The sequence below is a fragment of the Lontra canadensis genome, unplaced genomic scaffold (genome assembly GCF_010015895.1).
Source record: "Lontra canadensis isolate GAN:19392208 unplaced genomic scaffold, GSC_riverotter_1.0 scaffold157, whole genome shotgun sequence".
Taxonomy (NCBI): domain Eukaryota; kingdom Metazoa; phylum Chordata; class Mammalia; order Carnivora; family Mustelidae; genus Lontra; species Lontra canadensis.
The window spans coordinates 1,749,999-1,766,672 of NW_022631151.1; positions in this window are offsets into that span (position 1 = coordinate 1,749,999).

Here is a 16,674-nt window from a genome sequence, read left to right on the forward strand (position 1 = left end):
ATGTAAATAGGGTTCCTAATATTCTGTGAATTTGGCTTAAAATTGCAATATTGGCCCATGACCTAGGTGGCACAAAGCCTGTACTTTGATGAAATAGTACCTGTAGCTGAACAGGGCTGGGAAGTCAAGGCTTGACCCTGGTTTTACAAAAGCAAAAGAGTATTTAGCATAATTATGAAAATTGATTTCCTACCAAATCAACATATACCTAGATCTTACTATATTGAGAATTAGAGAAAATTACATAGACTATTGCACTTTACTTTTAACCTTCACTCCCCAAAGAAATAATTATAAATTGTAGAAGAAACAATAACATAACTGTATATCACACTGTAAATTGAATGAACCTTGGATCACTGTTATTAGGAATGATTTAAGGATAGCTGCTCTCCAGGCATGGAGCTTTGTAATAAACCAAGAACAGAGATAGAAAAGAAATACTTTTAAATCGGTCACTTGACAGTAAGGGTGTAATGAATGAGATCATAGAGTCCGACTCAGTAAATCAGTAAACCGAGCCAAAGTTGCAGACTTACAAGGAAAAGAGAAGCATGGAAAGGGTCCGTCCCATCGCTCCCACTTCCTCCCAAGCATCAATTTTCCCATCTGCTTAATGACAATTGTAATAGCTCAGGTCTGTGTTTCTTGAACATTTTGATTATAAAATAAATGAAGCTCTGTAGCTTTCCTACTCTCTGTGGTCAACATTTTGAACAACTGAGTGGGTTCTCTAAGTAGGGATGCAAGCTTCTAACAAGGCACTTTGATAATTACCTCTGAATCTAGTCTTTCTTTGCATTACATGGCGGAAGGTAGTTGATCCCTGTCTGTCTCAGTTCTCTCCTTTAAATGATTCAAACGTGACCTTTCACAATAGCACAAAGAGCCATCGTGGATGCTTGCGTTCCACCAGGTCATATTCCGGATCTGTCTGCATCTGTACCACTTTCTCATTGCTTGTCTTATTCTTCTCTCTGCCCTATTTAGGGTCTAGGCCTCAATTTGCTGTTAATGCAGGAGCCTCATATTGGAGACAATTTGGGCCTATTTACCTTGACTTTGACACTGTTGGGTTGTAGTACACAACCTCTGGCATTTATTATTTTGGCTGAACATAACACTAATTGCTCACCATCATCTTACCCCAACCTTGCACAAGGACACCCACCCCATCTCTAAGGACTCTGTACAGCTTGGCCCTCCCTTATGTTCAGCTAGAAAGGAATAAGCCCACTACATTCCTCTTTAACACTGGTAGGTTCTATTCTACTTCAGTGGTTCAATGTGGTAAAAGTTTGTCTATCTCCCCCTTTCGGTGAGTTTATTTTAACCCAGATGGAAAGCTTAACAGAAGATACCACATGAGCATTTGACTCTGTTTTGAATATTAATGATGTTATCCAAAAAAAAGAGAGAGAGATTTCATTCCTTCCATAGTGGCTGAGAAGCGATGCCATGCAGTGTTTACTAGCCAGCTGTTAGCATGCATGGGTGCAGACTGACAGCAGAATCAGCAAACAATTGGCTCAATCTTTGAAACATGCTTTTGTGCCAAGCACATGAAGTTTTAATTATAAGCACTTTGAAATATTCATGGTTATTGAATTTCCTTATTCCCATGCAGAAACAAGATAAAAAGTTCTTTTGAAATCTGATGACAGAAAACACTTGATGCTGACAACACACAGTTGTGTAATGCCTAATTAATCACTCATAGGAAATAAGCATTTTGCCCTGAGATGGTTATTATGCTCAATGCCAAAGTATAACAAACCAAAATGTGGCCTCTATCATAATTCCACATCTTTATAAGAGATCTTATCAACATATGCAAAGATGACTTTCACTGATATGACATGTGCCAGCATGCTTGACCATGAAAACTTTAGTCTCCCAGCTTGCCAACGTCATCTTGTCCCATCATTCCTATGTTCACATGCGTGCCGGTGTGAAACTTAGGTTCAGTGTCTCACTTCCCCCTGAATTCTGACCTCAATGAAATTCAGACATTTGTTCATTAAAGAAAAACTAGGTATGTAGACTACTGAGAAAAATATGACATAGCCTCTGCCTTCAAGAACTTCACAGTTTAGAGGCCAAATTAACCATGTAAACAAACAAGAGTAACACAAAGTTAAAAATGAGAAGTGCAAAAAAAGAAGTTTAAATAGAATTGAAGTAGTATCAAAGCATGCTTTGAGAATTCAGCGATTCAGGGGGATCAGCCAGATCTTCCCCCATCACACCTGTTCCAATCTATAAACCCATATTTTCTTACTAACCATCTCCTATAGCCCATACTTTTCCATGGTGGCCCCAGATACTCATGCTTGCCCTTCTGCCAGTGTTGACTACAGCCACCAGATCTCTCCACTACCAGTGCTAATCTCAAGGTTCATAGTGAAGGTCACTACTGAAGGTCTATTGCAAAGATTGACCTTCCTTTTTAGGGTGCAGACATTCCTCCATGATTTCTTTTGATTCTTTCCACAATATAAACATTCAGAAAAAAATCATTCTCAATGTATGAGCCTGGGACTACCTACATTAGAGTTTTGGGTGGGGCACTTGTTAAAACCTCAGAATCTTGGGCCCCACTCCCAGAACTACTACATCAATATTTCTTGGGATAGCCAGTCATTCCCCAAAGGAATGCAGTTATACTCTGTAGTTTCCAAACAACAGTTTAAAGACCATCCATCCTAGCAAACATTCTCCACATCATATCCTCAGCTTTCCTCTCCCTTGATCCAGCCTCCAGATTCTCTTTACATTCATTCATTTGTTAATAAAACTGACAAGGTCCCTAAGTTCATGGATCTTACATTCTAGTGAAATTCCAGGGATGCATAGGGACAAGTTCTTGAGAGTTCTCTTAATTTTTTTATAGCGATATAAAAACAAATATAAAGTGAACACATCTTAACGTATAGCTTGATGAATTTTTACATATTAATACACCCATGTAACCAACAACAAAATCAAGAGATAAAACACTTCTAGAACTCTAGAAGTTTCTTTCATGCCACTTTCCAGTTGGTACCATCTCCCCTATCCTATAAAGGCAACCACTATTCTGACTTTTATCATAGATTACTTTTGCTTATTTCATCACAATAGACTAGTATTACTTGTATAACTATTACACAATATTTCTTCTTTTATGTAGGGCTTTTTTTTTCCTGGACTTTGTGACTCTCACTTATGTTGCAATGATTTATTATTTTTTATTGTTGTTTTTCATTGTATGAATGTAACACTATTTATACATCTACTGTTGATAGATACTAGGACTACTTCCAGTTTATGGCTGTTAAGAATAATGATACCATGAATATGCTTGTCCATGTCCTTTTAGGGACTATGCAGTCATTTGCCTGGGTATATACTAAAATTATAATCACCAAGTCATAGGGTAGATGTATGTCTATTGCCAATCAATTTTCTAAAGTGGCTGTACCATTAAATATATGATTTCCAGCCATTCAGCACTCTTGTTATTGTTAAGTATTCTAATTTTAGCCATTCTAGTAGTAGTAGCTCATTGTGGCTTTAATTTTCATTTTTGTAATAAGCAATAATATTGAACCTATTTTCATGTACTTACTGACAATTTAGGTATTCTCTTTTGTGAAATGCCTATTCAGGTAGTCTGTCCATTTTTTATTGAGTTGTCTCATTGACACAAAAGTAGTCTTCTATGTCCCTAAAAGATAAAGCATATTTTTAATTCATCTGAAAGTTCTTTATATGTATCATGTGAAGTAAGGGTTTACTTTTACTTTTTTCCCAAATGGGTACACACATAGTCTGGTTTTTCTTCAGATCGCATAAATCGTTCGCCTTTTACCAAATGGGTACACAGTTATCCCAGGGCCATTAATTGAATAGTTCATAATTTCCCCCCAATTATCTGCAATGCCACCTCTGTCTTTTATGAAGGCCACAAAGATATTGTCTTGTGTTTTTTCCAAGAAATTTTATTGTTTGCTCTTTCACATTTAGGATGTAAGACTGTTTGACAAAGGAATCTGAATGAATTCCATTCTGATGCTCAAGCTGGGATCCAAAGGATCTACCCTAGTTAACATGGCAAAAGGGTGAGTAAGGAAGAAATAAGATAACATTGTAGGTCGACACAACCACAGGTAACATCCAACTTATATATAGTAAGAAGAATATAGTGTATTCGATGAATCACAACAAGGTCAATTTGGCTAAGGTGCAGAGTGAGCCAGAGTATAAACTAAATGAAGCACTAGAGATGAGGACCTTCGTGATCCAGGCCCCTGTAGAGCATGTTAAATAATTTTTGCCTCTATCCTAAGAGCAATGGCAAGACATTTGAGTTTTAAAGATTACCACACTGGGGCGCCCAGGTGGCTCAGTGGGTTAAAGCCTCTGCCTTTGGGTCGGGTCATGATCCCAGGATCCTGGGATCGAGCCCCACATCGTGCTCTCTGCTCAGCAGGGAGCCTGTTTCCCCTTCTCTCTCTGCCTGCCTCTCTGCCTACTTGTGATCTCTGTCTGTCAAATAAATAAATAAAATCTTTAAAAAAAAAAAAAAAGATTACCGCACTGACTATGAGAAGATTCAGGGGAGAGTAGTATAAATAAGGATGAACTAGAGGGCGTTGGAGAAGTCCAGCGGAAAGATGATGATAGATACAGAACACTCTACAAGAAGGATTAGGATTAGGGTTTTTTTGTTTTTTTGTTTTGGGGGGTTTTTTTGTTTGTTTGTTTTGGCAGGAGGAATGTAGAGGGGAAATCATGTGTTAATTCTTTGATGTGTTTCGGCTGATATGTTTGTTGATACATCCAAATGGAGTCGGTAGTCAGGTACTTAGATAAATAGTTAAGAGTTCAAAGAAAAGATCTCATTAATCCCAAAACATTCCGCCATATCGTCTGTTATTTCTACTACCTCATTAATCATGATTTCCTCCACAGACTTAACTAAAACCTGAATCCTTAACTAACAGTCTTAACTGAAACAGACTTAGCTGAAACCTAAACCCTTAAGTAAAAACCTTAATTAAAACTAAACCCTTGGAGTTTATCCCTTTTCAAGTGAAGGCTCTTCCACACCTATTTCAGAGTAAGATCAGACCAGCATCATCTTTGTTCCCCATTGCTATACCCAGATCTTTGTTCTTCCCATAATGTGAGATACTCCTGCTCCTCTGAGGTATACATCCAACTATATACCTCATTTTGTCACTGTTATCTACTGACTTGGTTGACTCTATTCCTCTCTACTAAGAATTTTTCCTGCATTCTGGGAAAGGGTTGCTTCTTATCTGGAACCTACCCAGCATTTAGTGTCTCAGTCCCTTGACCTCCTTGTTCTACAGAAACATATTTTTCCCTTTAGCCATTCACTATAATTCATAATCTCAGTGTTGTCATGACCTGAATATGCTTCATTTCTAAAGCTATCAGTTTCAACACCCTACTCAGTAAACATAAATTTCTCCCTCCGTGTACATCCAGTTCTGCTATAAGCACACTGCCTTTCTGCTCTAGTGGAAGCTGCTGAATCTTTCACAACTCCCGCCATTCAGATATTAGAATTGAGATCGATGTCCTCCTACCTCTACAGTACTGCTTTCAAACATTATTCCTCCAGCTCTTTTTTAAAGTTCTACTTCTGTAAGACTCGGGCCTTCTGGCTAGACCATCTTCTCCCGTTTCTTGTCACTGTATCCAAAAGTCTCCTCCAGTTATTCAACAAGGCAAACACACCTGGACAACAAGCCTACTGTTTATCTCAAACCTTGCTGTTATCATCCTTCTGTGTCCATGTAGATGAGCTATTCAGCACACTGGTCTTTCATTTTCTTGACATACAATGTATTCCTTCTATACTCTACTTCAGCCAGCTTGTACAATCACACACCGAGACTGTCATTCAGAAATATTCCATTTCCCAATTCCTTCCAGCTTTTTTACCAGAACCTCCAGCTTACTCATTTATTTATTCTTTCTACTATTATTCTTTGAAGTTATAGGGACTTCAAATTCTTGGTAACCTCTCAACTTTCTTCCTCTCAACTCGACTCTTCCCTGATAGACTTTATATTGCCTATAACTTCTACTATCTTTCAATCTCCCTTTCTTCACATACATCTGACAGAATCTTAACCTTGGATAAGCTTAAGTTTCACCTCTGCTCTTGACACCAAAGTTTAAAAAGCAACAAAACTTGACTGATGGTAACACTAAAATTAGTGGTTACAAGCCTCAACTGGACCCAAGTAGCAGTCCTAAGGTTTCTCTCATCAGTTTGATCTTCTTTCTCTACAAGACTACCTCAGATCTTTCACAATTTCCTGAAACTTCCAATATCCCAAACCTTTCCTGTATATTTCCAAGCAGTTGAATTCACCTACTACAAATCTACCTATTTTCATACCCACTTTTTCTTTATTTCTTCCAGTTGGAATTGAGGTGTGCTTCATCTCATCTAAATTATATCACCCACATTGTGCTTGGGATTTCACTCTCCCACCTTTTCACTGTTCCTATCTTTCAACCTTTCTTTCTCTATGGAATTGTTCCCATCAACAGTTACATATTCTTTTTTTTTTAAGATTTATTTATTTATTTGAGAGAGAGAGGATGAGCGAGAGCGAGCAGAAGGAGAGGGAGAGAAAGAATTCTCAAGTGCACTCCCCACTGAGTACAGAGCCCGATGTGGGGCTTGATTCCAGGACCCTAAGATCATAACCTGAGCCAAAATCAAGAGTTGGATGCTTAACCAACTGAGCCACACAGGTACCCCCAACAATTACATGTTCTTAATTTTTACCTATCTTTATTTTTTTTTTATTTTTCCTCTTAACTTTCCTGCCTGAGTCAGCCCTAATTCTCTCACCCTTATGTACAAACTTCTCTAAAGAGTTGTCTATACTATTTCAATACTCCTGACATTCACTCTTTAACCAAATCCAGTCTGAATTCCACCCTGATCACTACAAAGATTAAATACAATGATACTGCTCAATACACACTACAATGATACTGCTCAAAATAAGGCTGCTGAATGAACTCTTATTTCAGGAAATGCAATAGATACTATTAGTCCTCATGCCACTCCATTTCTCAGTCACACTTTTGTCAGTTGATTCCCCAGCCTTCCATCTTGAAAAGTTCTCTTGCTTGGACTTCTTTGACATCATACTCTCCTGATATCCTTCCTCTGTCTTCCCCTTGAATGTGTAGTTCCTCATAGATCTGCCCTATACTTTTTTCACTTACATGCTTCCTATATGAGGTTATCAGAATTTATCATTTTAATTATCATAGGTATTTTGATGACTTCAAAATGTTAATATTCAATCAAAATCTCTCTCCTGTATACCAGGTTCATATAAATGACTTCCTATTGGACATTTTCCTACTGACTTTTCACAGTCCTTAGACTCAACATGATAAAATAGAATGTTCTTTCTGTCACCTGAACCTTGTTCTTTTTCCTGTGCTCTTACTCACAATAGAAGATAAAATGTTCTACAAAAGCCGAAAGCACAGGCCTTATTTTGATTCCACTCCTCACTTTATCTTTATCATGTTTCACAGATTTAGCACCTACCCCTTGTATCCACCCATTAAACTAAATCTCCAGTGCAACATTCTTACCCAAATAATTGTCGTGTTTCTCCTCAGTTACTGAAAAATCCCCAGCCTTGTCTTTACAACCATTCTTGCCTCCCTTGTGTCCCTTTTTTGCATGCCATGTATAATGTCAGTTAACAAATTAGTTCTGATCATATACATTCCCATTTTATAAAATAACACTATCTCAGTCTCTAGTCTACATATGTGACTTTCACTAGAAATTTATATCTGACTTATACATAGACAAAGCTAGATGGTCAGTTTCTTTTCTTACTCTTGAAGTTAGAGAATCCTAACGCGTAATTATAGGGTATTGGTGACTACACCAAGTATTTCATGGCCCTTTCAGATTGATTGGGATATTAAGACAAAATGAGGACCCAGAAATTATAGAGACGTGTCTCAATAAAAACTATTATCAGTGCGCCATCAGATTCAAAGTTGTCAAGCACATTGCACTCAACAGCTGGAATGTTGGATATTTCAACTTGTCAGAGAATAGGTTCCAATTCTAGTCTCTGGTTTCATTTGGCTCTCAAAATATATTCTATGTGTTCTAGTAAAGCATTTAAGTGTGAGCTTTAAATATGCCTAATGATATGTTATCAGTTCCTCTCTTCATTGAGTTCAGGAAGACCTTTAGATTTGAGGAAAGAGCCAAATTCTTGTCAATCCTTTTGGAAACCATTTGCACTTAAGACATTTTCATAAGTTATCCACAGTATTATATATAATGATGTTTTGTCCATGAAATCATAGGCTGTTCAAAATACTGTGTCTGCTGGTGAAGACAAGATTTTATTTCATCTTTCCCTTAAAAACTCCTATGTGCTTATTTTTTCTCAAGAGTAATCATACTCAACTATATTTGTTATTTTTTTACCATTTCCATACACAGCATGCAGAAAACATGCATTCAACTCCATTGTTTCACCACTTTCACAAGTTTCACTAAGTCTACTTCAGGAGGTATAACTGTTTTCCTGTGATTATAGCAATCTGTAGAATAACATTCAGGTGCCAGTTCTTTATTTTCTAAATAAACTGTGATTTGCTGCACACAGAGCTGGTGCTCCTTCAGCTTTTCTAGTCTTAGTCATGGGTTACAACATAGTCACCGACCAAATGAGAATTTAAAATTTCTTCTTCCATGGTATGGATTTTCAGTGATAAATAAAATGAAATGTTATCCAGCATTTCTTCCAGATGTACACATGATAGATATACAAGGGACTGATTCATATCTTACATACCCGTAAAGCAAATTTTAAAGAAATTTATCTTCATATTTGATAGATACTTACTCTTCCACTTTGTGTGTCATGGATATCATGTGATCTCCTATGTTTTCTGTCGTATTTTGCCCAACTGGCCTTCTGCTTTTTCACTAGGTATAATTCTCATAATTAACTTTGCAGATTGTTTTTAGGTTATAAGCTTTACTTTCTTGTTTTACTTTTTAAAATTCTTTGCTAAAGATTTAATTTTCTGTAAATTATCACTTTCTCCCTTCAAATAACCTTACACGGTTTCCCATATAATAAGAAGTTTAAGTGTATCTTTCTTTATATATATATATATATATGACTTTAATACAGAGAATACAGAGAAATATATGTATGTATATTTACATACATATACATACATACATAATATAGAGAAATATATGTATGTATTTCTCTCTATATATAGTTCTTATATATTTCTTTATAATTATGATTCACATTTTCCTGTTTTGCCCCATATCTAATAATTTTTAACTGAATGCTAACCATTGTAATATTTCAATTTTAGTTATTTAGGGATTTTTTTTTCTTTTACGTAGTGTTGAAATCTGTTTTGGAAAGCAGTTAAGTTACTTGTAGGTAAGCATGATCCTTTCGAGCCTTGTTCTTAAGAGAAGGGAGTTGAGGGAAATGGGAAGGGAGATGAACCATGAGAGACTACGGACTCTGAAAAGCAATCTGAGGGTTTTGAAGGGGCGGGGGGTGAGAGGTTGTGGGAGCCAGGTGGTGGGTATTAAGGAGGGCAGGTATTGCATGGAGCACTGGGTGTGGTGCACAAACAATGAATTCTGTTACACTGAAAAGAAATAAATAATAATAAAAAGAAGGACTTTGCCTATTGCTGGCTTTGGAGATGGAGGGCTAGGAGCACAAGACAAAGAATGTAGGTGACCTCTAAAATACTACGTCCAGAAAGGAACAGAGTCCAGGCCAATATCTTGATTTTAGCCCAGTGAGATTATATGTCTGACTTCTGATTCAGAGAACTATAAGATAATAAATTTCTGTTGTTTTTTGATACTAAAAAAAAAAAAAGAATTGCTAGAAGAGATCTAGAAGGGACTTTCTTCTCGGCTAGATTAGCTCTGCTACTAAGGCTGACCATTCCTGGTTCTCTACTACACACCCAGGGTTTGCAATGAGGTCTCTTCTCTATAAGTGGTAGGAATTAAAATGTTTGGGAGCTTTGTAAGCTCTGAAATTTGTTCAGCTTGTATCTCGCTGGAAGTCCGTTTTTCCTTGGTTCTCAAAGAATTTCACCCTAAACATGCTCGGACTAGTATTCATCCAAATACGTTTCTATCCTCTTTCTTGCATAGCTCCTTAATCTCTGGTATCTCCACAGTTCCAGCCACCCCAGTTTCCTTGAACAACTATATCTGTCTCCTCAACTGAGCAAGGCTTCTAAGTATTTCTTGCTTTCCCATTCTTGTGTAATCAACTAGAAATTGCCTCCAGGTTAGAAATTCACAGGGAAAGTAGGATATAACTTGTCTGTTTCCTTTCTCTCAGGAGTCAAACTCCTGTGCTATTGTTTGAAAACAGTTATTTCATATGCTATTTATTCCTACTTCTCTAGTCATTTATACCAGAAACAGGATTCCCTTACCAGTTATTCTTTCATGAGAGACACCTGTAGCTGATTTTAACAACTTTCTTCAGAGTGTTAATTGCATTGCATTGTACTTACTTTGCCATGATGAGTATGATGTGGAAAGATGCCCATGTATTCTTTGTGTTTCCTCTGATTTAAGTAACGAATTTATCCATATCTTTCTGGACACATTTTTTGTGGAATGAGGATATATCTTAATGGATTAATTAAAATGAAAATGGCATATACTGCAGACATTAAAAATAGTATTAAAATGGCATGAATATGTTAATTTATTTATTATGTTCAGTTAGCCACTGTATAGTACATCATTAGTTTCTTATCCTTGTTTTGCTATAGGCAAATTGTTTTGTTCTCCCTCCATGGCTTCCTGAAAGATTTTGTCTTTGGTTTTAATTTGAATGTGAATACCTAGGTGAGATTTTTAAAAAATTTATTCTGCCAGGAATTAGAAAAAGAAGATCAAACTAAACCCAAAGTAAGCGGAAGAAGAAATAAATATAAGGTAAACCATTGGCCAGTCTGAAGGTAGTATATAAAATTTCAATTTTCATGCAACTTTTTCTGTAAGTTTGAAAAACATAAAAATAAAAAAAGTGGGGAACCTGGGTGACTCAGTCACTTAAGCATCCAACTCTTGATTTCTGCCCAGGTCATAATCTCAGGGTCCTGAGTTCAAGGCCTGCTTCAGACTCTGCATTCAACACAAAGTGTGCTTAAGATTCTCTCTCTCTTCCCTCTGCCCCTTCCCTGGTTCCCATGCACGCTCTCCCGCTCTTAATTAATTAATTAATTAATTTAAAGACAAGGTTTTCCCATGTAAGTCAAAAGGATTCTCCTTTTTTACACTGTACTAATTACTGAAATCCTTCCTCCATTTTCATTTACTTTACATTTGTGAGTATGGCTGTCTTTATACAACAATTTGTTTCTGTTGTTTCCCAGGGCTTTTAACTGTCCTTTTGTTGTTGTTGTCAAAATAATAAAGTTCCACACATGCACGCACGCACACACACACACACACACCACATATGTGTGTGCATGCAAACAGGTTTTTCTTGTTTGCTCTTGATTGTTAGTAAATGATTTTTTAAATTTTGTTTTTATTGTTCATATTGCATTATGGTCTGAAAATGAGGTCTATAAAATTTAGACTTTTTTGAATCCAAGTTTTCTCTTAGTTGAACAACATGATTCTTTTTTTTTTTTTAAGTCCTATAGGTGTGCCAACTACATACTTCAATTTTAAAAAGTTTTGATTTAAAAAATGAAAAAATAGGGATGCCTGGGTGGTTCAGTTGGTTAAGCGGCTGCCTTTGGCTCAGGTCATGATCCCAGCGTCCTGGGATCAAGTCCCACATCCGGCTCCTTGCTCAGCGGGGAGCCTGCTTTTCCCTCTGCCTCTGCCTGCCTCTATGTCTGCCTGTGCTTGCTCTCTCTCTCTCTCTCTGACAAATTTAAAAAAAAATAAATAAAAATAAATAAAATAAATAAAAAATAAAAAATAAAAGTCCCATAGGCATGTGGGGAAAATATATATTCTTGTTTTCAGAAAAATGGCTCTCTTCTTATTTATTAAATCAACCTCATTTACACCTATCTGAATCTTTTATATTATTATTGATTTTGTTCTACTTATTCTTTTTTTTAATCTTTCTATTATCAAATAATTTCAAATTCTCAGAAGAGTTGCATGAATAGCATGGCAAGCTTAATACCCTCTTCTAGACCCCTGTTTCAAATTTTGCCAGTTGTTCTAATAATGTCCTTATACAAAAAGGTCCAGTTCAGGACTACACTTTGTACTCAGTTGTCCTGTCTTTCCAACCTCCTTCAGTCTGGAAGAGTTCCTCAGTCTCTACTTGACATTTTTGAAGGTCAGTTATTTTATAGAAGTTTTCCAAAGTTTTGCCTGACATTTCTTCCCACGCATAAACAGGTTATGAATTATTTTCTTTGCTCAAGTATTAAAGAAGTGATGTTGTTTTTGTCCTACTTATTCTGTATTAATGTCTTTCAGGACAGTTGTGTTTTTCATCAAATTCTTGATTTTTAAAGCATTTTACCTTATGGGTTTTGCTCATCATATTGTTTCGAGCATAATGCTATTTGCTTAAAATTTCATTGTATCTGATATTAATATTGCTTGCCCTACTTTCAGATTTGCATTTGCCTAATATATATTTAATCACTTCTTTATTTTTAATCTTTCTACGTAATTTAATTTCGGTGTTTTCCTTGTGAGCAGTACATTTAATCGCAACTTTTTTGGTAACAGGTAAATTCTACCCATTCACATTTATTGTAATTACCAATATGTCTGGTCTTATTTCTGAAACTTTATTTTTTAATTTTCTAATTACCTTTCTGTTATCTTTTTCCTGTCTTTTTCTGAATGCTCCATTTTTTTTCCTTTTGCATTCTTTTTTCACTTGCTACCAAGTTCAAAGAGGCACTACATAATTCTTATATCCTGTATAATTCTGTATCCTAAACATTATAAAACAGCTACTTAAAAAGAATATTGATATATTAATGTACAAAAACTGAAGAATGACTATGTATCCACAATGCACTGAGTTGAGAGCCTTTGCATATTTTTATTCTCTCCCCACTTCCAATCTTTGGTATCATAGATTTGAAATGTGGATTCTAAGTTATTATTTTATACAGGTTAACTTATTTTCTCTGCCCAAAAACTACTCTTAACATTTTCATGATAATTCACATTTACGTTAGCAAGAATTATTCAGTTTTATCTGTGTTTTATTGTCACTATTGCTCCTTGTCTATTTAATCTTCTCCCAACTTGAGTCTTTTTTCTGATTCATTTTTCACTAAGCTGGATTGGTTCCTTAAAATTGTGTTATGTTTTCTAAGCTCTTGCATATCAAAAATGTCTTTTTTCCTTTCTCACATATGAAAGATATATATGAGGATCACACTATAAAATCAGAGTCCTTTATTCTTATGAATATGTAAATAAAATGCTACTCACATAGCTTCCACTGTTGCAGATTGGATTATCTTATAATGATCTGAGTCACTTTCTTCTTTAATTTACCTATTACTTTTCTCTAGAAGCTTATAAGATTTTTTATCCAGGAAATTAATAAATGTCACCAGGAGCCCCAGGGTTACTGTTGTTGTTAATTCTGTCCAGAGGTCAAACATATGCCCCTCCCCCTAAGGAATGCAGATGCACCAAGATGGTCTAGCCCTCAACGGTAAGCAGGCTCTAGTCAAGACAGACAATCAGCATTAGAGAGGCTTATCTAGGGCTGTGTAGCCCTAGGCAACTAGTGTGAACCAAGAGACTGAGTTGCAGCAACTGCCCTGCTGGAGGGGTTAAGTGGGGACAAAGCGGAACCCTAATCTCTAACCCTAAGCTTTATGAGACTAGTGGGAAATGAAACAAACTGGAAATACATAAACAGGGACATAAAATACGGATCCGTTTATTGAAAGTGGTGTGCAAAAAATAACAGTGTAATGACCAGGGTCAGCAGGCAGTGTCACGGAGTTCCAGTGATAGTAAACAAGAAAAAATGTCCTTTCAGGAATGTAAAGGTACCAAAAGGATCCAGTCATAAGCAGACATTAATCTGGAAGGGTCAGCCTCAGAAGTCAGGGTAATATGATTCCATCCCTGCTATCCCTGCAGTTCAGACCTAATCACTAGGTTTAATTTAGAAGGTATTTTCTATGTTTTTCTTCCTCTCTCCAGAATATATGTGATTACAATTTAGGTAAGTCAAGCTGTCCACATACACTTTAGTTTAAGCCTCATTTTTCCACCAACAGTCACCAAACAAGTGATTTTCAAACAACTTATCATAGGGAAGCTTAGCCTCCACCCCAGGAAACTCGTGAGTGAACAAAATAGGACTGTTCTCAGAGAGAGTGGGGCTATGAGACAATAAAATTGTCATCCTCAAGTGACTCTATTTCCGGGTCCTTGGGCTGCACATTAGATATCTTCACTGCCTTGGAGAAGAAGTGACATAGTCATTTCCGCTCATATTTAATTGGCCAGATTACCCCTAGCTGCAAGGGAGAGTGGGAATGCAGTTGCTCCTATAAAAGACAGCAGTAATGCGTATACAAAGGCGGTTGTCCCCTCAGGCAAGTGCAGAAAAGAATCTGACACTGAGGCTGAAGGTCAGACACGGGACTGGTAGTGAATTCATTGAAGTTATGACTATCAGCGGGATTTCTCTTGGCAACACCAAAATATCAGGTTGTGCTTTCCACACACACACACACACACACACACACACACACACCTGAAACCCCTATCTGACACAAGAGCAGTATACTTGACCAACAATGGGTCGCCAATGTTAGTTTTTAAACTTGCACATTGGACTGTCATTGACCAAGGCTAACACCTACAGCTCTCTTAACTTGGTGATGTTAGATATTCAGAATAATAGTACTGGGGCCTTGGAAATAATCAAAATGAGTTAAGTGCAGATATTGTTAAGCATCCTTTAGAATCATTGTCTGAAGTTTGTAGCTCATAGTTTTCCTTTAATTAAACTCTGCTTGCTCTACTCGGGTGTTTAAATTACAGAGAATATGATGTTCTGTCAGATGCTCTTAAGGTTAATGTAGAATTTCCCTCACTAATTTCCTTCTTTCATTCAACATTTCTGTTCCGCTAACACAATGAGATGCAGTAAAATGAGGTTCCTTTCTTGGTGCTTTCTTAGCAACGTGAAGGGCACAGTGTATGCACTGTATGAACAGAAAATGAATTGTACAGAAAGTTACTGTGAAGACATCCAGAGCCCTCATTTGTTGTAACCCTTCATGTTTTAGACATTGAAAGAGTTTTCTTGAAAAGGTTCAAGGGCTTCCACAAACCTGAAACCCCTCATCCAAAACTAGCTCTCATCTCTGAGCAGGAGGGTAAACAGCAGCCACTCAGCCTGCCTTTGAGGGTCCTTGGAACACTTCACGGTCCCAAAACCAGTGACGAAGGCAACCGGAGACTGGCTCAGTGGGAAAGGGCGAAATCTAGACCACACAAAATGAGGAATTAAGGGAGGAAAAAGATCTTGTACCAACAGCCACCGAAGAAGCCACAGCCTTCATGCTGAAGTGAGGTATTTTGTCTGTGTGTTAAATCTGAGGGCCCAAATGACTGAGCTTGAACTTCACAGCAATAATGATGAGAATTTTTGCTAAATTCCTCTCTGCTACTCAGCATAACAAATATTTTATAATTTGATCTCTTTTTCATTTTCCTTCTATTTCTTATCCTCTCTTCCTCTGTAGCATTTTCCTTTCTGTGACTTTCTGGATTTCCTTCTTTGTGAGTCAGCCTCATCGGTGACCAGAGGTACCAGACATGATTTAGCCTAGCTGGGGGTAATCAAATGAAAGCAGTCACTGAAATTCTTCCCTTCCCTGAAATTCTGCATTACCCTTGGCACACATAATTTGTTTGACTATATGCTTAATGGAAAAACACTGAGGAAGGGTTCACTGGGTCTTCTAGAAATGCTCCAATACTCCATGCCCTGAGACTGGGCCCTCTGGTGCATCCACTGGCAAATGAGAATGAAGTGACCCTGATTTCTGAGCCACCACCCTTGCTGGAACAGAGATCTCAATAGACATCCCCATATATGAGCCTGGGATTCTTGGTCCAGATTACAGAGTTCTGCTTATGATGCTAGCTCCCTGAGGGTAGCCTTGGACAGTCTCTTCCCTCTGGACCTCAGTTTTCTCATGTGAATAAAGGCAGTTGATGAAGAAGGAAGATAAGTTTCAATTACCTTGACAATCAGCATGGATTGGAAATGGTTGCTTGGGTCACTATGTTCAGAAAGATTCTAAGTGTCCTGGTTCAATAGTGTCACTGCACTCTGTTGTCACTGCGTTATTTCACAATGACTAAGAGCAGTGAGGGAGAGTACTGGATTTGGAATCAAAATTTCCTGGACCGGGACGCCTGGGTGGCTCAGTTGGTTGGACGACTGCCTTCAGCTCAGGTCATGATCCTGGAGTCCCGGGATCGAGTCCCACATCGGGCTCCCAGCTCCATGGGGAGTCTGCTTTTCCCTCTGACCTTCTCCTCGCTCATGCTCTCTCACTGTCTTGCTCTCAAATAAATAAATAAAATCTTTAAAAAAAAAA